This window comes from Felis catus, chromosome A1 (assembly GCF_018350175.1).
Source record: "Felis catus isolate Fca126 chromosome A1, F.catus_Fca126_mat1.0, whole genome shotgun sequence".
Lineage (NCBI taxonomy): Eukaryota > Metazoa > Chordata > Mammalia > Carnivora > Felidae > Felis > Felis catus.
The window spans coordinates 231,413,814-231,437,519 of NC_058368.1; the positions used below are offsets into that span (position 1 = coordinate 231,413,814).

The 23,706-nt window shown below is 45.9% G+C and overlaps 1 protein-coding gene and 1 pseudogene across 1 annotated transcript in view; one reads left to right on the forward strand and one right to left on the reverse strand.

The window, feature by feature from the left end:
* The window catches only part of ATPSCKMT (ATP synthase c subunit lysine N-methyltransferase), a 240,033-nt gene that overhangs the window by 137,530 nt on the left and 78,797 nt on the right, over positions 1 to 23,706 (forward strand). Inside the window, exons 5-6 of the transcript XR_006586322.1 lie at positions 36 to 118; positions 10,018 to 10,235. The gene's annotated coding sequence lies outside the window, so the exon portion shown is untranslated. The remainder of the gene's footprint in view (positions 1 to 35; positions 119 to 10,017; positions 10,236 to 23,706) is intronic.
* Positions 1,243 to 2,096, reverse strand: LOC101097872 (annotated as a pseudogene).

Below are 23,706 nucleotides of genomic sequence, written 5' to 3' on the forward strand. Positions count from 1 at the left end.
GCATTGATGACAAAACAACATTTCATCCCTTCCAGGCATCATGCAGAGTCCAGAAGAAGTATCGTGAATTCCAGAATGTCTATCATCCACCCCAGCGGGCACCTCTGTGGGAATTCAGGTGTGTAAGTGGGGAGCAGAGAGCAGGATGGGGACCCAGGCTTCGTGACCAGTCCCGTACACACAGCACGTACAGAGGGCTTACCTCCCGGAGCAGAGACTGCCCCCCACTTACCCAGACTTCCCTGCAGGGAGACCGGGCCGCGGCGCTGGCAGGAGGGGTGGGGAGAAGCAATTAAACTATCCCACGTGTCCTCTCTTCCCTGGCTGTGGCCACCTTGCCGGACACACTCTGGATGGCATACGTAGCCCCACGATGGTGGAACAGCTCTGACCCCCTTGAGCAAGAAAACCTTTATGATGTGAGCCCACGCCAGAGAGTCTGGGTTTCCTTGTGTGGTATCGCTGGGCTGCAGCTGACCCCTTCTCTTCGAAGGTCTTTTCCAGAGTGACCTGAATGTACGTGTTCCCCGGGATTGACTGATACCCGTATTCAGCTCTCTACCCCCGGTCAGGATCTGGGATTTGTACATCTGCACGCGTGTCCGCGACGTCCTCACTTGTGTCTTCCGTGGCGCGGGCTTCGGAGCCTGTTGACTGGTCGGAGCCCGGGGGGCGATGCTGGGAGCTGTGTAGATGCTGAGCGGAAAACCAGTGTGTGTCTCCCGTGAGCTCCCAAACTTGAGGTTCTGGCAGACAGTGCGCTGTTTTCTTGGGTCGACGTTCTTCGGGGGCGACATGCACTGGCTGACTGTCCGGGGCCCTTCCTGTGCTTCCACGTGCCACTCACCTTTTCCGTGAAACGCTGTTCTTCATCTACACACTTCCCAGTATAATGAACGCGGGTCGGGATGGAGCCTAAGGGCGATTCTTGGATACCAAGGGGCTGCCCAGGGAACTTGGCTTCGGCAAACCCCCTTAAGGAGCAGGAAGTCCCGAGGCTGGATTTTGATGACTGCTTGCTCTTCTGCTTCCCCAGTTTAGGGACCCAGAATTCTGAGAGTCCTTTTGCTTCTGATGGGGAGTTTGGACTATACTCATCTTGGGGGGAGAGGAAAACAGCTTCTCTCTCTCTCTCTCTCTCTCTCTCTCTCTCTCTCTCAGCTTGATGAATGAGTTTATTATTGTCTGTATCTGAAAAATCTTCATAGGGAATTGCGGCTTGGTTTATCAGCTCTTAGCAGCCTACTCGGAGGTGTAAGGAAGCCTGGGTACTTCTGAATTACCCGGTCGTTCTTCGGGGCAGGAGGTATTTTGGGATGGCTCCACCTCATCTTTTTAACCTCTTTCTTGGGCTTCTTCTCATAGCCTTCTCTTGTACAGCGGTGCGACTTTCTCGTGCGTCTCCCCCGCCGTGTCTGGAGCCCACGGTTCTTTGTGCACTGGGGGAATTGTTTCTGGAAGCAGCTTCGTCTTCTTCCATGAGGCCACACACAGAGCCTGCAGCGTTCTGACCCGTGGCGTGCTTCCGATGTCCTTCTACATTGAACCCCTCGCTTTTCCAGTCGTGACGGGGGGGGGGGGGGATCGTTTGGTGCCGTGAGGGACCAACAGGCCTCCACCCACAGCTCCAGAACTTTATCTGCAGGGGCAGTTCTGGCAAGCCCTACGTCCCAATAGCAGGTGAAGGGACCAGCTTGACCATCAGTGCCATTCACGTTGTATTCATCTCCAGTCCCCTCCACTTGGCCTTCATAGGTCTTATCCGTGCCAAACCTAGTGAGAAGCCTGCCGGCCAGCGGCAGGTGGACACAGTATGCTGCAGTATAACCTGTCAGGCCAGCCTTCACACCGTACTTTGGGAGTTCATGAGCATGAGCTGCACAGACTAGCATGTCTCCTTCTGCATGGGCGTAAGCCATCTGGCAAACGATATCCCTGTTGGTCACACGAGCGATCACCCTGTATTTACGTGTGTTGTACCTATTTTTACCCTGAATTACCACGTGTTTCCAAGCATGGTGATCGGTTTTTATCCGCCCCCCCGCCCCCCCCCCCCCCCCGTTTCTTCTAAATTTCACCTGGTATCTCTTGAAGTGAGACAACTTTATTTTTTTTTATTTAAAAATTTTTTAATGTTTATTTATTTTAGAGAGAGACAGAGTGCGAGCAACGGAGGGGCAGAGAGAGACAGAGACACAAAATCCAAAGCAGGCTCCAAGCTCTGAGCTGTCAGAACAGAGCCTGACGCGGGGCTTGAGTCCACGAACCATAAGATGATGACCTGAGCCAAAGTCAGGCGCTTAACTGACTGAGTCACCCAGGCGCCCCTATTCTTGGCAACTTGAACAAGCCCCATCCTGTGGCACAGAGAGCAGTGTCCGCACCTCGCCCCTTACTTGAGGCTGGCTGCTTAATGCGCAGGGCCAACCAGGGAGAAGGAGTTCCTTGTTGAAATTGTGTTCTTGTTCAGTTCATCTCCCTGTGGTACGACCTTGAACATGACCTCCTGGCTTCGGTGGGTTTCTCCTGGTGACTCCCTGGGGGTGGCGGTAGCTGTCAGCTCGAGTGGCTTCTCCAGAGCCGAGGACACTGCCCCTTATCGTTCCCCCATGAAGCTTACAGGCACAGGCACAGCCCCAATGGACTTAAGCCAGTTTGGTTATGTGCATCTCTTGGGTTCTTCTTGGTCGATTTGGGTAGCAGCTAAAGAGGTCGGAGGCAGGTGAGAGCCTTGACTTTTTGCTCCTCAAAAAGCCTCAAACCGGCTTCAGCCACACACAAGGCATTTATTGAAACAGTCTTAATTTGCCAGCAGGCCCCAACGTGTTCATTAACCTGTTCTATGAGCTTAATGAAGTCCTAGCTCCTGCCCCTTAGGGGTTCTGACTCCTGCTGGGCAGAAGGAGTCTTGAGGCAAATGCCAAGGCTGTGGAGGCAAATGCTGTCACCAGCATCAGACAAAGATAATCCTCCCAAGTCCAGGGCCCGGCGATGGGGGATGGTTTAGGGCTGTTGTCACACATCATCCCCAAGGGAAGGGGTTCAGGCATCGATGAGTTTTTGCACCCTCTTCCTGAAGGGGTGGGGATGTTTTAAAAAATATTTTAGCCAATCCGTGCATCTTAAATACCTTTAATGTCACTATTGGGAGCTCCTGTCTAGCAGCCATCATGATAATTAATAGGTCACTAACTGCACTTACAGACACCATTTTTGGTATTCCGTCGGCCTTATTTGATGACAACAGAAGTTTCTGCAGTCACCACCCCGGTGTCTGGGCTCCCTGCATAGCACACCACAGTCTGCCCTGAGCTCTGCTCCTTTGACAAGGGTGCTGACAGCGCACTTCACATCACATGGTAGATCTGGAGTGTTTAAAAGTGAACTTCTGACACAGAGATGGACAACAGATGACATCGGGTGAGGGAGCCTGTGCCATTATAGGTGACAGTCAGAGCGCAGCAGCTGATGTGGGGGCGCTTCACTGCCCCCCGTGTCTTACGTTCATTACCTATGTAATCCTCATGATAACCCATTGGGGTTGTCTGTCTCATTAGCACCATCTTTCAGATAAGGGAGCCGAGGCTCCGTGAAGTTCTAAACTTTCTCAAACTCAGTAGCTAGTAGGTGCAGAGGTATTCACCCCAGTGTGTGACCTCAGAACATCTCTGCTACCCACTGGATCAGATCCAAAGCAAATGGCAGTCCAGCCAGAGAAAGCCGTGGCCAGCATAGCAGACCTCAGGAGCTGGCTGGGAGTGTCCTCGCTCTGGTGACGGCTGGACCTCATTACACACTTTCGGTCCCAGTGATAAGAGGTCGGTGTGGAATGTCTTGATGTGGAAGCCTCAGTTTCATAGGTCTCTAGACGGGGACTGTCCAGGAGGGTAGATGAGGGTTGGATTTAGGTCATCTCACAACTGCCCAAAACTGTGGTCCAAGCCTGTCCTCTGGCTGTGCCCCCCTTGATGAGCCCTACCCCACACTGGCCATCTAGGAGCTGTGAACAGGGTGCTACCCTGATCACTGGGAGCCTCCTTCAGGGCTCCCTTCACTGCCTGGACTGTGGAACTTGGTCTTGGCATGTCCCCTTGGGGGCTCTCATCCTCCCTGGGTCACTCTCCCTGGATCCTGAGGAAGTCCTCATTTTTTATGAACCTCACCTTTCTACTCTCTACCAGTGAGGTTTACAGATAACTTTGATGAACTTCAGTTACTTGAAAATTTTCATCCGTCTCATCATTTATGAAACCAGTATGAGCACCTGTGGGGTGACGGCATTGGTTTTGGGGCACTGTGTCATGGTGGCTGAGCACCCGGGCTCTGGGGCCAGGCAGGTCAGACTCTGGCTTGGCTGCTCCATCGCTGTGTTGAGCAACTGATTTGACTTGTCTGTGCTTCAGTTCCTGGATCCCAGAAGAGGGATAAGACGGTACTTGCCTCACAGGGTTGTTGGAGGGTTAAGTGAGTTAACCTAGGTGAGTATTTGCTCCCCGGCCAACTCATTTGAATGGACTTATGGTGAGATTTAAGTAATTTAAGTATTAAAAGAATTAAAAGTATTAAAAGTATTAAAAGAATTTAAGTATTCTTTTTGTCGACCACGTGATTTGCCGCAGAGGGTTTTAGGAAGGCGGATGGAGGGGAAGAACGCACTGGAAGTGGTAGCAAGAGACACCTTGTCAGGAAGCACCGAGTGCAGCTGTGAATTTTCAAGCCATCGGTGAGTGGCTTGGTTCTTACCACCTTTATCCGAGTTTTACTTTGCTAAGTACTGTCCATCAATTTGTGAATATCTCAGTTATTTGAGGTCGTTCATTCAAGGCAAAATGCTGAAAGTAAAAGCGAAATCAAGGAGAACCCTGGGGCTTTGAAGGCTTTTCCTAACTCGTGGCCATTTTCCGCCTTTAAAAGCACTGACTTGACTTTTACAAGAGCCTGTAGAATAATCTAACAGAAAATGGAAACCGAGAGCACAGTCATTCCCTTAAATATTTTATATTGCATTCGGATGTGCATTTTTCAAAGATCATTTCCTTGACATTTTCTGGGGGTATATTTCTTGGGAAATAAAATAAATATGTTTGGTGGATGCTCATACCAATTTATTTAGAGCTATAAATAAGATAAAGATGCCTCCTGTCATTTGTACTAGAAAATATAAGGATCAGAGGAATATCTTAGGAGGACAGGGCAAAAGATTAATAATGCTGTTCAGATGGTGCTGAGGTTGGCTGATGCTTTAACCCGTTTTAGTGGATCCTCATGTGAATTATGCCTAAGAATGGTGATGGAGACCCTATGGCCCAGGAGGAGGCCAGAGACACAATGCTCCAGGCCACATACTTCATTAGGGGCTGCTGAGTGACAGAATCCAGATTTCCTAGTTTCTCGATCTATGGATGTTAAGTAGATTCTTTGGGGGTACCCAGATCATTCTCAGTGCTTCCCTGAGGCTGGAAATGACCCTTCACACGTAAGAAATTTAGTCATTCCAGTTGGAGCCTGTAGTGTGTGTGCAGTGCTCCCGGGAGAGGAAGGAACTGGCCACACTCTCCCAGCAAGGAATCTCTTCATGCCGTGAACCTGTTGACTCATTGCATTGCTGCAGTGGGAGATTTGATGGAAATGGCTCCCCTGGGGTGGACAGTGAGCAAGGATGGAATATGCAAGCCCCATAGGACCAAGTGCGCAACTTTAGGGCAAGTGAGGGCGGACGTGGGAAGGCACTGGAGATTCAGAGAAGAGACACTCCAGTCTGGGTTGGACAGGGAGGGCTGTGGGGAGGCAAAGGGTCAGAGCAGGGGTACAGAGGAAGGGAAGATGTTACCTGGGTGTGGGGAGGGCTCAGTATTGGGAAGGATGAAGAAAAGCACTGTAAGAGACAACAGAGGGATGAGCGACCCTGCCTGACATTGGGGAGGAGCTGGTTGTGGGCAGGGAAGTAGGAGAAGGTTGGCTGGTGGGCCAGTAGTTCCTGGCTATAAGTCCCTGTAGTCAGGATGTAGTCGCTGGTCCCGGGAGTTCAGGTTTGAAGGTAACAGGAAGCAGTAGGTGATTTTTAAAGTAAATCAAATCAGTGGGGCACCAGAGTGGCTCCGTCGGTTAAGCATCTGACTTCAGCTCAGGTCATGATCTCAAAGTTCGTGGGTTTGAGCCCTGTGTCAGGGTCTGTGCTGACAGCTCAGAGCCTGGAGCCTGCTTTGGATTCTGTGTCTCCCTCTCTCTCTGCCCCTCTCCAGCTGGAGCTCTGTCTCTCAAAAATAAATAAACATTAAAAAAATTTAAAATAAAATCAGATATAAAATACAATCTTGTAAAGAACTCTTTTGTAAATCCTTAAAAAAAATTTTTTTAACGTTTATTATTGGGAGAGAGACACAGAGCGTGAACAGGGGAGGGATAGAGAGAGGGGGAGACACAGAATCTGAAGCAGGCTCCAGGCTCTGAGCTGTCAGCACAGAGCCCGACGTGGGGCTCAAACTCACAGATGGCGAGATCACGACCTGAGCCAAAGTCAGTCGCCTAACCAACTGAGCCACCCAGGCATCCCTGTAAATCGTTTTAAAAACCAAAGAATATGTGTTATTGTGTAAATGCAGTGAAAATAGTGACTTTCAAATTCAATGATCTTATGAGTTCAGATTTTGTACGTTGTTTTCCTGGATTGGGTGAAGTACAACTCCATCTGTCTTCTCCCATCACCAAAATAATGCCATCCTGAAAGAGAAGTAAAGTATAGAGAGAAAAGGGGAAAATAAATTTTTAGTAGACGGAAGAGCACTGCTATCAAGTTCTTTCAGTTTTTCTCAGAACTGAAAGCAAGCTTTTTATTTATTTCTTTTCATTTTTATGTCAGTATACATAGTGTCCAAGTCACTTCAGAAACTTGGGACATTTTATTTTATTTCATTTCTTTTTTTTTAATATGAAATTTATTGTCAAATTGGTTTCCATACAACACCCAGTGTTCATCCCAACAGGTGCCCTCCTCTGTGCCCATCACCCACCCTCCCTCTCTTCCCCCCCCCCCCCCCCCCCCCCCATCAACCCTCAGTTTATTCTCAGGTTTTAAGAGTCTCTTATGGTTTGGCTATGGTTATGGTTAGGGACATTTTTTATTTGGAATAACTGATATGAAGAAGGATGTGGTGGTGGTGGCTTAGGGTTTCTGGTGAGACTCAAGGAATGGCTGCCAAGTGGCTTGTCCCATCCCCTTCTCTTTCTTGCCCAAGAGATTCCTCATTTTAACATCAAAGCTCAGCATCTGCTCCAGAATCCTTCTCAACACGCTGTTCTTGGGAATTTCAACTGAATCTGCGATCGGAACCAAGTTGCCTCCTGGCTTTGAGTGTAAGAGTGGTTCTCATTCCTCAGCAGGCATCAGAAAACCTGGAAGACTTGTTCTGTCACAGGAACTGGGCCCCACCCCTTCTGATTTAATAGGTCTGAGAATTTGCTGCCGGTGCTGCTGGGTGGGGAGAACGCTTTCGGGACCACCATCTTGGATTTTAGAGGAACCATTAACCGGTGGCCACTCAATTTTCCATTTTAATAGGGGTCCTTTGGGTGAAAAGGGCAGCTGTTTAGAATTTCCTTACATTTTCTCTTGCTTCCTCTTCTCTGTCGTCCTTCTTTTGACTGCTCAATTAGAATGTGTTACAAACCAATGACCTTAAGCAAGAAAATGTCTTAGTCCAGAACCACTTGCTTTTTGACATTCCAGTGACCACAGCACCTTAGCTGAAATGTAAGTTAATGTTTTAGAATATGAAATGAGCAGTTTCTGAATATAAGAAGTGATGGGTTGACAGAGTAGACCAAAGAAGAATGTGCTGGCAATTTTCTCAATTTTCACCCCGGATCAAGGGTTTGCATCGGCGGCGATGTGGCTGGTAACCGGGCGTTGAGGTAACGTTTGTGTCAGTTTCCTCCTGCTGCGGTAACAAAGCCCACAAAACTGGGTGGCTTCAGCAGAAGAAATGCATTCCCTCGTGGATCAGGAGGCCAGAGGGTGGAGGTCGAGGGCTCTTCCAAAGCTGCGGGGGAGAATTGCCCTCTGCCCGCTTCTGGTGGCCTGCCCACCCTGTGGAAAGGTCACCCCTCCTCTGCCCTCACTGTTTCCCCCAGTTTTCTCGAAATACAATTAACAAATAAAATTGTAAGATACCTAAAGCCTGCAGTGTGATGACTGGATACACATATACATTGTGAAAGAATCTCCCCATTGAGTTACTTACTTAGCACAGCGTCACCTCACATATTTATCTTTTGTGTGCGAGAACGTTTAAATTCTGTCCTAGCAGATTGCACAGTACAGTGTTATCCGCAGGAGATCCTCAGACCTGCTTCATCTTATAGAGGGAGGTTTGTACCTTTTGACCAACCTCTCCCTACTTCCCGGTCCTCCTAGCCCCTGGCGATCACATGTATACAATATATATACGTATATACATATATGTATATGTATGTATATGTATGTATATGTATATGTATATGTATAGTATATATATATAATTTTTTCATTTTGAAAAATTTTTAATGTTTATTTATTTTTGAGACGGAGACAGAGCACAAGTAGGGGAGGGGCAGAGAGAGAGGGAGACAGAATCCAAAGCAGGCTCCAGGCTCTGAGCTGTCAGCACAGAGCCCAACCCGGGTCTTGAACTCATGAACTGTGAGATTGTGACCTGAGCAGATGAGCCACTCAAGCGCCCCTATTTATATATATTATATATAATATACATTTTTTAGATTAGTTATATGTTATTTTATATATGAAATGTATAAAATTTTATATATATAAATATGTATATTTTAGATTTGTTACAATATTAGTTTTATATATATAAAATATATAATATATATATTTTAGATTCCACATATGAGTCCATGCAGTATCTGTCTTCCTCTGTGTCTTTATTTTCACATGAGTTTCTCCCTGTGTGCTTGTCTATGTGTCCAAATCCACTCCCCTTATTTATTTATTTATTTATTTATTTATTTATGAGAGAGACACAGAGAGAGAGAGAGAGAGAGAGCAAGCAGATGAGTAGGAAAGGGGCAGACAGAGAAGGAGACAATAGAATCTGAATCAGGCTCTGAGCTGTCAGCACAGAGCCTCACGTGGGGCTTGAACCCACGAACTGTGAGATCATGACCTGAGCCAAAGTCGGACGCCTAACTGACTGAGCCACGCAGACGCCCCCAAGTTTCACCCTTTTATGAGGACACCAGCCATATTGGATTAGGGCTCACCCCAAGTGGCTTCATCTTAAGTATTTACATCTGTAATGATCCTGTTCCCAAATCAAGTCACTTTCGGTGGCACTGGGGGCTAGGATCTCAACACATGGATTTTTGAGGCATGCAGTTCAACCCCTGAGCTAGTGACTGCTCAAGCTGCCTGCAGGACGCCTGGCCACCGCGAGAAGACTGCAGGGGCGGGGGCACCCACCTCTGGCACCCACCTCTCCTCTCAGTGGCTCTGGCGATTGGCCAAAGATGCCACAGAACGTGTCTGGGGACGTGTTCATAACCACAAAACATCCTGCTGCGAAGGAAGGGAAGTGGAAGCCTACTTCCCTTCGTGTTCTAGCTTTGAACTCTGAATCATTGAACTTGGAAATGGTACCACTGCAAACTAGAAGATCAACGACTAAGCTTGAAGAAGACACTGCTTTTGAAAAGGTAGGACCTTATTATAACTGATCCTGCAGTTAAGGGATCCTATTAACCCTCGACCCCAAGACAAAGGCCTGAATCTTCTGAGACAAGATATCTGCCAAACGTCTGCCAAGGACAGTGCGAGCAGTAAATACGTCAGCGGCTGTGCGGCATCCGAAGTGCGGCTCTGTGCACGGTGGACCTGCCAAGGCCAGTTACACGGCTTGTATTTTGATCTGAGGAGCTCGTGCTTAGCTTGATATGGGGAACATTTCTCTCTATCTGTCAAGAGTATTACCTTGTTCATTAATGTGTCACTAAAATTTAAAATGCCACCTTTCTGCTTTGCAGGTAATTCCCGCAGACGGGTTTGAGGCATATTGTGAAAAGCACGTTTCTCAGCAGAACTAGAGCCGCAGAACGTTGGTGGACAGTGTGCTTGGGTTTCAACTGCCTGCGTCCCTTGGATGACCGATTTACACGTGATGTGCCTGTTCCTCACAGTTGCCCCTTCGCGAGGCGTTTTTGCTTAATTTCCGCATCTGAATTTCTACGTACTCAATCCTTCTGTGAGTAATGATTATTACTAGGAGGAAAATCATGTTGTTTTTGTTATTTGAGCACTTTTTCTCCGTTGCCATGGTCCTTCACTCTTCTCCCATTTCTCGGGTGCTGTCACCTCTGGGCAGTTGTTGGGTGAAGAAACCTCAAGGCGGGGGCCTCGGGACACATGGCTTGAGCGTCAGTGAGAAATGAGGAGTTGCTGACATCCAGCTCTGGCTTTTCGTTTTCCTTCTTGTTGGAATGTTAGTTTCATGTTTCTTAATAGATTCCTTCAAAGAAAGTTGGGAGATAGAGTAAGGATGTCTTCTGCAGTCCTTATATTTCTTTCTTTTTTTCTTTTTCAATGTTTATTCATTTATTTTTGAGAGAGACAGTGCAAATAGGGGAGGGGCAGAGAGAGAGAGAGGGGGAGACAGAGAATCCCAAGCAGTGCCCGACACGGGGCTCGAACCCACCAATGGAGAGATCATGACCTGAGCTGAAATCAAGAGTTGGCCGCTTAACCAACTGAGCCACCCAGGTGCCCCACAGACTCTGGTTTTAAGAGGAGTGACTCCCTTGTGCTGCTTTGAGTATTGAGGGTTTTCTTGTAGGATATGTATCCACAGGAGCCTAGGAAAGGCCACCGGTCACCGTGACAGTAAGCACGCCAGTCCTTCCCGCTTTCTTGTACTCATCGGGCCCTTCTCACTGCCTTTTGGGGGGTTTTTCAATATTCAACCTTAGAAATTTCACATCACTAGTTCCTGTGCATCCCCCGAGCCCAGGGAATCCTGGCAAACATCACATTCTATAGTCTGTATTGTGAAAACAGCAGGTGTTATTTTTTCGTTATCCATTTCCATCTCTAGATGGTATCTCACTGCCCTGTTTTTGAACTACACACCCTCCCCACGTCCCCTGCTGCGGAGATTCTGTTTCAGGTCACTTGTCAGCCTGCCGATTGGATGTCCTTGGGCCAGGTGGCCACTGGCTTGATTGAGTTACGCCCAGTGGAGGAGTGTGGGAAAGTACTTTCAAGGTAGTTTCCTCCCTAACTTCCTTCTCCGAAGGGAATATAGATCCAGAGACTTCTGTCAGAATCTGCAATCCGGTTCCGGAGGTCGGCTACCTTGTCTGTTCTAGCTCATTCGCGGCACCTGGTCCTGCTTGAGACACTCAACTGAACAGCCACGCCTCTGTTTTCCTGACGACTCATTCGTATTTAAATCACCTTCCTGAACGTTCCCTTGGCTTAAGCCTCCCTTCTGTGGCCTGCGCACACAATTTAAATTTCAATCCTAATGTTCTTAGCCGGTCCTCCTGAAACGCACGCTGGGTAATTGGTTGAGGGCTATCTTCTCATTACTTTTGCTAAATGAAGAGAATACCTTAAAACCGGCCACAGGTGAGCACAGAAATTCCCAGAGAGAGTTAATAAGCTGTTCTCGTCACGTGTGTTCTCTCCCCCTGTTTGAATTGTGCTGCCGGTCGTGCCGTTGCTGGCAGCAGAAAGAAATATGATGTTCGGCTAATGGCTTGAGAAGGGGAGGGAAGGACTCGGGGTCACCTGTGGCATATCCTATTCTGAGCCGAGCCAAAGGAGATTAATACTGTCACTTGCTTGATTAGCACTGCTCCTGGCCGGGCTCTCGACTTCGAAACGTATTAATTCTGCGAGAACAGCTCCGGCCGGACTTGTCTTGTCCACGTTTGCAGCTAACCTTGTAAAATCCCACGGCAGGGGGCTGACTGGAGGCGGAGGCTGAGACCCGGGCCAAGCCCTGCTTGTTTTTTTTTGTTTGCTCTTATGGCAAGGGCTTTCAAAATAATGCTAAGTTGCTTAAGCTTGAGCCTGCAAAGTAATTGGTGTGTTTTGTATCTCGAGTTAAAGCTCTTTTTAGCAAAGAGTTCTAGCGCAAGCATCCTTAAATCTATTCAGCTGTGTACATGCATTTATTCATGCGAGTGTCAGGAAATTTCTTGTTAAGATAACCTTCCTAAGTACATCACTGTGATGTGAATTGGTAATGTGTTCCAGAGTCGGAAGGTGTCTGGGCTTGGGTTTTGAAGGCTCCGTGTACAGTCTCACTTGGCTGGGGATTATCCGGCGTCAGGTGTTTTGCAGGTAAAAGCGTGGCTTTCAGCACTTACGGTGGGAACGTTTTCCGTCCCATCTGCTGATGGATGGAAAGTTCTGCACGTCGAGGCTCTTTTTCTAGTTCTGCAGATCCCCTGTCCTGCTCGTGGGAGGTAGGGAACCTGGCAGGTCCCTGAGCTTTGGAGCTGACAAGCCTGAGTTCCAGTCCCAGCTCGGGTACCTACCAGGAGCGGTGATCTTTTATGTAGAAAAAGCCTTGCGGCCAAATTGGAGTAAAGTATAAACATTGTCACTGAATAATAGAATAGGAATTTTAAAAACCTTTTGATATATAATGCCAGATTTTCCTTTGACAGGTTATGCGGATTTTCTATTCCCACCATGCTTATTTTGAAATCCATCGTATATTATTTAAGTAATCCCACCCAGTGTACAGGAAAATTGTTTTGTTATTGTTCTAATGTGTGTTTCCTTGATGACTTGTGAGGTTACGCCCATTTTTTTCATATGTTTACTGGCTTTTTGCTGTTTCTTTTTTGTATTGCCCGTGAACGTATTTCCAAGTCTTCTTGTTCGTTCTCTCCCCTGGATACAGTGAAAGAGTAATACAAATGATAAAGACACCAGTACTTCTTTTGGAAGTGACAACAATGTTGCCATAGTTCTTTTTTTTTTTTTAAGTTTATTTACTTTGAGAGAGAACATGCGTGAGTGCAGGTGGGGGAGGGGCAGAGAGAGGGAGAGAGAGAATCCCAAGCAGGCTCTGCATTGTCAGCACAGAGCGTGATGCGGGGCTCAAACCCACGAACAGTGAGATCATGACCTGAGCCAAAATCAAGAGTTGGACCCTTCACCGACTGAGCCAGCCAGGCGCCCCATCATATCTCCTTTTTTTCTTTTTTTTTTTTTTTAAATGCTGATTCCAAAATATGTTGTATGGGCCTGGTGTCCCTGAGCCCCACACTGTGCAAACCTTCCTTTTGTACACAAGTATTCTTCTCAGATTTGATTGTTCTCCTTCTGTACCACGGATAGTTTCGCAGAGGATTCCTTTCTCCTCTTTCTTCTTATTTGGTCATCTTAATCAACTTCTTCACTGGTTCCTGTTAAAACCACCCTTTCCTAGTCTTTAGCAGATTAGGGTCGTCCAGACAAGAGTCTCTTCCCTGGCCAAGATCTGGGCACCCCGTTTCCCAGGCGGCCCCCACTCACCAGGATCAGTATCAGGGGGCAGATGGAGAGTGGTTTCATCCCGTCTGAGAGGAGGTCATGGGTTCTGGGATGCATTTATTCCTTCAGTCATGCAGTAAATCTAGTTGAGAGATGGCCACGTTCCAAGCCCTGTCGTAAACAGTGAGTGGAGCGGATAGAGTCCTCTGCGTCCGCAGCTGCCACCGCTTGGTGTCGAGGATGGCACCGCAAACAGACTCAGCGTGTGCAGATGTCCGAGGGGGCGCGTGCCACAGAGAGGGCAGGGGGGGAGGTGCCAGCTGGGGAGGACAGTCGCTGCCCTGGGTGGGGAGGTCAGGGAAAGCCTCCATGAGAAGCCAGGATCTGAGGGAGGTGAGGGAGGCGAGTCTCCCCCCATGTGAACACCGGGGGAAGAACATTCCTGGTAGAGGGAGCGCTGAAGGTGCCAAGATCCCGAGTGGCGAGCGTGCAGGGGACAGCCAAAGAAGACTGGGGGGCCAGCGGTGAGAGTGGAAGGCTGTGCGGCCAGAGTGGTGCCAGGGACCCAGACCACGGGAGGTCTTACTGGCCACACGCCGCCCTGTGTGGAGGGGACAGCCGTGGAGCGATGTGATTTCACTTGATTCTTCAAGGGAAGCCACGGATTACTGTGCTGGGAATAGATCGCTGGGAAAAAGGGGGCTGGGGTGGAACAGGGAGACCAGGTAAGCCAGGCAAGGGGTGGTGGGGGCTGAGAGTAGGCTGGAGCCGGGCGTGTGGGGGACACGGGCACACTGCTCGGTAGCACCCAGAGGATCTGCTGCTGGACTGAATGCGGCGTCTGGCTCATTCGCCAGGGCCGCCGTAACAAAGGGCCAAACGCTGAATTGCTTAAACGACGTGAACGTATTGTCTCACAGCTCCAGCGGCTGGAAGTCCGAGATCAAAGTATCAGCAGGTTTGGTTCCTTCTGGTGGAAGGAGAATCCGTTCCCCGCCTGCTTCCTAGCTTCTTGTGGTTTCTTACCGACGTGTGGTGCTCCTTGGCCGAAGCATCACTCCGACCTCTGCCTTCATCTTCACACGGCCTTCTCTCTGGGTCCAAATTTCCCCCATTAGTGAGGACACCGGTCACGTAGGATTGGGAACCTACCCTGCCCCTCTGTTACCTCATCAAGCTGAACTAATCACATGTGCAACCATCTGTGATCTGTTTCCAAATAAGATCACGTTCTGAGGGGCTCGGGGTTAGGACCTGAACGTGGTTTTGTTTTTGGTTTTGTTTTTGTTTTTGTTTTTGTTTTTGTTTTGTTTTTTGGTGGGGACACAATTCAGTCTATCACAGGGTGGGAGAAAATGAGACGAGTCAAGTTTCAATCCAAGACTTCTGGTTTGATCCACGGCAAGGATGGAGTTGCACCGATTTGAGATGGAGAATCTGTGGGAGAAGCAGATCTTGGGGGGAGGATGAGAAACCGGGCTTTGGATGTTGAGTTTGAAGTGTCCACGAGACAGCTGTTCCTTTGGCGGCTCTCCGGTCAAGCCGCTCGGCGCCTGGCCCCAATATGGGTCTCCTCAGGCCTGGGGTGTGTGCGGGGCAGGGCCTGGGCCGGAGGCAGGTGCAGGCTGGGTCAGGAGGACAGCCGCTCTCCCAGCACCACCCCCTTCCAAAAGCACAATCGTTTTCCGTGTCCCAGGAGGTGAAACGGGTCGGGAAGCACGGCCCTAAGCTAGCGCTGCTTCAGCTCTCAGCCGTGAACTAAGGAGCTCTGATCAGACCAGAAAAAGATTTTTCCGAGTTTTAATTATCCAACAATGTACACGGCTACACCTGGAATCACTTTGGAATCCACTGTCCCCTTCCATTCCTTTTCTATAATCCTGCCACCACTTCTTTGGTGGGAGTCTTCCTTTTCTGCAATATTATACCATGAAGTCATTTAACACTTGCCCGGAATTCTGATCTATGTTTTCCCTGGAAGACCCAACTGTTTCAGGTAGACAGACGAGATCTTAGAGTTCACGATTTCTCCTATAGTGTTGTACAAATCAATAAAAACAGACCTAAAGCCCCAATTGTGTCCAGAATGATGACTCATGGTTCTAGTTACAACCCAAAGGATCTGCTGACCACAGGGTCGTGGGGAGCACTTTGGCATTCAGACGGCATTCTGGAATTTTCCCATCAATGTTAATTAGATTCACACTCCTCTTTTCTTTTTTAATTTTTTTTTCAACGTTTATTTATTTTTGGGACAGAGAGAGACAGAGCGTGAATGGGGGAGGGCCAGAGAGAGAGGGAGACACAGAATCGGAAACAGGCTCCAGGCTCTGAGCCGTCAGCCCAGAGCCTGACGCGGGGTTCGAACTCACGGACCGCGAGATCGTGACCTGGCTGAAGTTGGACGCTCAACCGACTGCGCCACCCAGGCGCCCCCACACTCCTCTTTTCTAAGCTCCGGAGTATCTTCCAAGTAACAGCAGAGAGAACTGCATCTCACATCAAACATAGAATTACCACACAGCTGCTCTGTAGCCTTTATCAGTCAGTCTGCCCACAGTCCGGCTTTCAGATTCCCTCTTTATCGCTTGGATTGCACACCACCTGACATGTGGGGTCCAAGTACCCGACTTGTGTTTTCTGGTGCTCGTACTTAGAGCTCAATCTTGAGGACATAAAATTTGAAAGAAGACCTAAACTTAGTGAATTTCTTTGCTAACAACAAAGACCCAACTCACAAGGGTGTTTTTAAAATCCAGCTGTCCCGCGTACTTTATCTTGCCGGACCGTGGGAAGGAACATTTTGGCTCGGCAGATCACGAGGGCTGAATCAGCAAACACTGTGAATTGCTTAGGAACAAATGATTTCCCACATTCCAGAGAAGAAAAGATCACATTAAGTTTAAATTAACCCCTTATGCCCAGATTCAAACATTATTTCTTTTCCTTGGACACGTGGTGGTCATTCACTGATTCTCATCTGGTAGAATCCTAAAGAGGATTGATTCTGTGTGGCCCGCTCATCTGGTCAGGCATATTCTTTCTCTATCCCCAAATTGGCTGTAGTCTGAACTTGATGGTTATACAAAATATATTTTTCTGACCTCTGTTACTGATTTCTAAACAATTGCAGAATGGCCCGTACAATCCAACTCCTTTAAAACATGTAAAAGCTTGCACAAGCTTTACAGCCGATATGTGGTTGATTTTTATAAATCTCTCATGTATGCTTGAGAGGAATTTGTGTTTTCTGGGTGCAATATTCTTTATAGGTCCGCTCAGCAAATCTTACTGAGTACAGTGGTCAAGTCTGTTATATCCTTAATTATATTATAGCCCTAATTAGGCCAGTGGCCCTGTTTGGCTTAATTGCTAAAAGAAGTATGTAAAAATTTTCCAGATGATTGTTGATTTGAATTTTTCTCTCGTAGTTCTGTCATTTTGACTTTGTCTACTTTTTCAGTTGTGTACACATTTCAAATTATCGTATCTTCCTGGTAAATTAAAATGTTATCTTAACTCCACATCTAGAAATGCTTTTTGCCTTAAGGTTTATGTATCTAATGATGTAAATTCGTGTGTGTGTGAGAGCGTGTGTATCTGTATCTATAGATCTATGAATCATTCTATGAATCATTCTCTCTCTCTCTCTCTCTCTCTAATCCATTATCTTCTTAATTTATAAAATACCTAACAGAGTGATACTAGCTTTCTTTTGTTACTATTTTCCTGAACTGTCTTCTCCTAGTTTTTTCTCTCATTGTTTTCTTTGAAACTTCCTGTATCATTTCATTATGTATGTGCCTTTTGTAAGCTATATGAAATTTGGATATTTTAATCCAATTTGACCATCTTTGCCTTTAAACTGGAACATTTAGTCCATTTACATTATTGTCATATATCTGGGCTCATGTCTACCATGTGTATTGTTCTTATTATTTGTTTCTCCTTCTCCTTGTTTCTGGCTTTCCTTCTTCATTCTATTTTTTTTGGGGAGGGCCTTTGGAGAAATTTAACTTTTTTGCTATTTTGTGAGTACATTTAAAAAATGTTTTTGTGCTTACTGAGCAGTTTTAATTGTGTTGGTTCGTCAGGGTCTTTTATATATGGAAGTCCTAAATGGATTCTATTTTTTAATTTAGAATATAATTTTGCGGGGCTCCTGGGTGGCTCAGTCATTAAGCATCAAACATCGGCTCAGGTCATAATCTCACAGTTCGAGAGGTCAAGCCCTGCTTTGTGTGAACATGAGCCCCGGGTGAGCCTCGCTTCTCTCTCTCTCTCTCTCTCCCCCCCCCTCTTTTTCTCTACCCCTCAATGACTTGCACCCCCCCTCTCAAATATAGAAATATATAAAATATAAAATTTTTATGTACAAAATTATATATTATATTTAAATCCATAAATATATACATATTTATATATAATGTATATTATTTATATAATTTTTATTATTGCACATGCAGTAAATGAACATTCTAGGAGGTTAAGAAATTCAGATTAACAAGAATAGGAAGATAAAAACACTGCATTCCTGTCATTCTGAGATGAGCTACCTCGGGGTAGCTTGTTTTGTGTGTGTGCGGCGGGGGGGGGGCACACGCAGGCACAAGTGGTCCACGGTGGATATCCGTGTGCGCTCTTTAAACCTAGAGAAAGGTCGTATTGTCCAAGCGAAGATGGAAGGTGGCTGTTTGCAATTGGTAATCGCCGCCTTTCCGTGCCCATCCATTTTAATTTTATTTTAGCCACAGCCTCCGCTCAGGTCTCTTCAACTGTCCTCAAATGTCCATTTCGGTAGGTTTGTTCAAAGCCAGGACCACTCACCGAGATCTGTGTGTCGTCCGTGCGGGTGTAGTTTCCTCTTTGTTTTTGTGGCCGAGACTCGTGGACCGGCCGGCCAGCCTTCCTGGAAGATGCCCCCTGTCTGGGTTTGGTGCGTTTGTCTCTTGTGGTGTCACGAGAGTTGATGCTCTAGGACTCCTGGATCTGAGTCACACATTTTTTTTTGGCTAGAAAGCATCACAGGTGATGTCATGTGCCTCATCATTGCACTGGGGCGCTGTGCCTTATGACCTCATTAGTGAGCGTGGCCACTAGGCTAGGATGGCCACAGCTTCATTCCTCCAATCCAGTTATTGATTTTTCTTCTTGACGTTCACGAAGGATCTGTGCAGTGCTATTGTGGCCATACAGAAACAACCACTTTAAGCAGCCATACCCCCAACACTTTTAACACCATTTGAACCTCCTTTCCTGGGCCATTGGCTTTGTAAAGTGTTGCAGAATATGCTAATTTCCTTATTCCCTTGTTCCCTCTCACTGTTACCCGGCACTCTTCTGTGAAGCAGACCTTTTTCTCCATCCACCAGATCGTTGATTTCTCTGAAACACCATGTTTTTTTCCTGGAAAGGCTTGATAGAGGCTTAGTTCTCTCATTTTAATCACCAGTTTTCAAAGAAAGTTCCAGCAGATAGTGACATAAGGACTTTTTCTGGATCTCTCTTTTTAAGTATTACCACGGACTCACGGATTGTCACGGATTCATTGTGTTTCAATGCACTATAATCAATATTTCTTGTTGTCCTTGCTACAGTTGTCACAAATATGTATGGCGGAGGCTTTAGGCCGTGTCAGTGCTCAAAACTAGAAAGTTTATTTTTACATTTCAGCAAAAGTAAAGGCATCGTTCTGTCTCACTCCTCCAAGGACACATGTGATTGCCTTCAGGGCCCACCTGGATAATACAGGCTAATCTCCCCATCTCAAGATCCCTAGCTTGATCACCTCTGCAAAGCAATTTTTTCCATTTGAGCAGGTTGCAGGGATTAAGTTGTGGTTGCCTTTTGGAGGGCATTCTCAACCTACCACAATCATGACCTTAGTGACTTACTATTTGATCATACAATACAAAGTGAACGGCTTTAAGATACGTGTACATTTTTACAAACTATAAAAATACCAAGTGAAGTATAACTGTACGATGGCACTTTTCTGTCCTTAAAATTAAACCTTTAAGGATGTGGCTTCAAAGTGCTGTGTTGCAAACTCACTGGAGATAAATCCTTTCCTGTTTAGGTTTGTTTGTCTCTGTTTGCTTTCTTTTCTTTCTTTTCTTTTTTAAAATTTTTTTACTGTTTATTTATTTTTGAGAGAGAGAGAGAGAGAGAGAGAGAGAGAGAGAGAGAGAGAGAGAGAAAGCATATGTGCAAGTGGGGAAGGGGCAGAGAGAGGGAGACACAGAATCTGAAACAGGCTCCAGGCTCCGAGCTGTCAGCACAGAGCCCAATGAGGGGCTCGAACTCACGAACCGCGAGATCGTGACCTGAGCTGAAGTTGGACACTTAACCGACTGAGCCCCCCCTCCCACAGGCACCCCTGTCTCTGTTTGCCTTCAATTGCAGGGACCCCCCAAAATTAGTCATCTCAAAATTTAGATAATATATTTGATGGTTCAGGGCGTCCTTCACCAGTTCACTAACTGGGGGACAAAGTCATGTTGAAGGGGGCTGGGCCTTGGATAGGAGACTCAGTGGGAGCTCTACCTCTGTGCAGCTCTGGGGGTTCCTTCTTGTCCCCCACCAGCGTGCTCACCCTTGGTTATGCTAAGCACATCTGTTCTCTCCCCTTTCCTTCCTTTCCAGGACTTTCTACTTCCTTCTAAACCTTTCTGTCCATTCTCTAGCACCTGCCCTTTCCCAGTCTGTCTTCAGCCCCTACCTGACTTGTGCAGTTTCTGCCAAGGTGCTGTGAGCAGGGTGAGGTGGGGAGAGAGCACGTGGAACTGGGGTCTCTACTAGGACGCATGTGGTTCACTTTCCAAGTCATCTGGACCCGAGCGCAGGAGGGAGTAAGACCTGTCTGATTTCAGTAGCCCCAGAACAAAGCACCTTTGCTCTGGAAACATCCATGTCTGTGCTCTTTCTTGTATTTCCTCCTGCTTTATCTGTCCTTCATTTTCTATTGAATATCCATTGGAGAAATACCAAACTCAAATCGGCTGGCTCAAGGTAAAAAAAAGATCCTTCATTCTAGAGAGGTCAGGATGTTCCTAGAGGCCACGTGTGGTCCCTGAGTGACCATCTTCTGGCTGCAAAACTCAACTAGTTTGTGCAACTGGGACGAAGGGAGTGAACAGAAATTCTCAGAGTGAGACAGTCTGGACAGGAGTGAGAATCTTTAATTTCATGTCTTTGTAACCCGGAGTGTTTCTATACTGAATCTATTTTCTGAAAATCACAGGCAACTGAAGGCAGCCTAGAAATGTCTGTGCGTCTGAATTCGTTGACTTTGCATCTTGGTTCAACAAACCTAGGTCTTCCTGGGGGATGGACTATAATTCAAACCCCTTTTTCTCCAGCTTCCCTTGATTGTATGACTTGGTAAAGGAAATAAGACTGCTGTAAGGATGGATAATTTACGTCACGGGAACCCTGCTTATGACAGAGACATTCTCGAAATGACACTGTTACTGCTTTTTTTTTTAATTTTTTTTTTTTACGTTTTTTATTTATTTTTGGGACAGAGAGAGACAGAGCATGAACGGGGGAGGGGCAGAGAGAGAGTGAGACACAGAATCGGAAACAGGCTCCAGGCTCCGAGCCATCAGCCCAGAGCCCGACGCGGGGCTCGAACCCACGGACCGTGAGATCGTGACCTGGCTGAAGTCGGACGCCTAACCGACTGCGCCACCCAGGCGCCCCCTGTTACTGCTTTTAAATATTAATTCTGTTTCCTGAAAGAATGAGCTAAAGAATTCAAGAAATTCTAAAGCACATGGAGGGGAAACTAAGTTCTCCAGAACAGAAAATTGCTACAAGGGGGAAATAGGCAATTTGACAGTGTGCATACATTATATTGTTACAAATGCATCAGACTGTTTAGCACCGAACTGCAGGATATGTTTTCACAGAGCATAGTAGTTTTGAAGACGTGACAAGTGATTAATGTCGTACTTAGTGGGATAGTTTCTAAGAAGTGAATTAGATTTCTTGGATGTGGAAGTGGTTGAAGGTGTATATGAGGTATTTTGCCTCATGAGGGTGGCATTTGTCCCATTGAAGCAATGATGGAATAAGATTCATTTTAATGAATTTAGAGAATTAAAATTCCAAGATGAGTGTATTTGATTGGAGTGGTTTCAGGAATCACCAGATTATTAGGAATATATGATCGAACCCAATTGGGGCAGCTGCCTGACTGACAGTAATCTGTTGGTGTCATTTCTAAGTCACCCCTCCTTTTTTTTAAAAGTTTTAATTTAAACTCCAGCTAGTTAACCTACAGGGTAATATTAATTTCAGATGTATAGTATAGTGATGCAACACTTACGTACGTCACCCAGTGCTCATCACGACAAGTGCCCTCCTTCATCCCCATCACCTATTACACCCACCCCCAGCCCCCTCCTCACTGGTAACCACCCATTTGTTCTTCATAATTAAGAGTCTGTTTCTTGGGTGTCTCTCTCTGTCTCTCTCTTTTTCCCTTTGCTCATTTGTTTTGTTTCTTAAATTCCACAGATGAGTGAAATCATATGGAATTTTTTTTCTCTGACTTATTTTGCTTAGCATAATATTCTCTAGCTCCATCCTTGTTGTTGCAAATGGCAGGATTTCATTCTTTTTTATGGCTGCGTAGTATTCCAGTATAGATATTCTATATATCTAGTATATCTATATATCTAGATGTGTGTGTGTGTGTGTGTGTGTGTATTGGAATATATGTCTTTTTATGGCTGAGTAATATTCCAGTACACACACACACGTGCACACACACACACACACATTCATCTTCTTTATCCATTCATCAGTTGATAGACACTGGGATGTTTCCATAATTTGGCTACAGTAAACAATGCTGCTATAAACATTTTTGGTGGAGTCTTGCAGTCTTTTTTTTTTTAAGTTTATTTATTTACTTTGAGTGGGAGAGCGAGCAGGGCAGGGGCAGAGAGAAGGGGAGAGAGAAAATCCCAAGCAGGTTCCATGCTACAGCAAGACCTTGGAAACCGTGATCTGAGCTGAAATCAAGAGTTGGACGCTTCACCAACAGAGCCACCTAGGCACCCCTTGGGTTTTCTATATAGAGTATCATGTCATCTGCAAATAGTGAAAGTTTTACTTCTTCGTTACCAATTTAGATGCCTTTTATTTCTTTTTGTTCTCTGATTGCTGAGGTTAGTTCTCCCAGTACTATGTTGAATGAAAGCGGTAAGAGTGGGCATCCCTGTCTTGTTCCTGATTATAGAGAAAAAGCTCTCAGTTTTCCCCCATTTAGGATGGTATTAGCTGCAGGTTTTTCATAATGGCCTTTATTATGTTGAGGTATGTTCCCTCTAAACCTACTTTGTTGAGGGTTTTTATCATGAATGTGTGATGTACTTTGTCAAATGCCTTTTCTGCATTTATTGAGATGATCATATGGTTCTTACCCTTTCTTTTGTTAATGTGGTGTATCACACTGATTGATTTGCAAATATTGAACCACCCTTGCAACCCAGGAATAAATCCCACTTGATTGTGGTGGGTGATTTTTTTAATGTTTGCTAGTATTTTGTTGAGCATTTCTACATATGTGTTCATCAGATATATTGGCCCGTGGTTCTCTTTTTTGGTGGAGTCTTTATCTGGTTTTGGTATCACAGTAATGTTGGCCTCATAGAATGAACTTGGAAATTTTCCTTCCTTTTCTACTTTTTGAAATAGTTTGAGAAGAATGGGTATTAACTCTTCTTTAAATGTTTAGTAGAATTCACTTGTGAAGCCGTCTGGTCCTGGAGTTTTGTTTGTTGGGAGTTTTTTGATTACTGACTTAATTTCTTTGCTAGTTATTGGTCTGTTCAAATTTTCCATTTCTTCCTGTTTCAGTTTTGGTAATTATATGTTTCTATGAATTTATCCATTTCTTCTATGTTTTCCAATTTGTTGACATATAATTTTTCATAATATTCTCTTATAATTGTTTACATTTCTGTTGTGTTGGTTATTTCTCTTCTCTCATTTGTGAGTTTATTTATTTGGGTCCTTTATCTTTTCTTTTTGATAAGTCTGGGTAGAGGTTTATCAGTTTTGCTAATTTTTTCAAAGAACTAGCTCCTGGTTTCATTGATCTATTCTATTGTTTTTTGTTTTTGTTTCTTAGTTTTATATCACTCATTTCTGCTTATATTTATTATTTCTTTCCTTCTTCTGTCCATAGGATTTATTTGTTGTTCTTTTTTCAT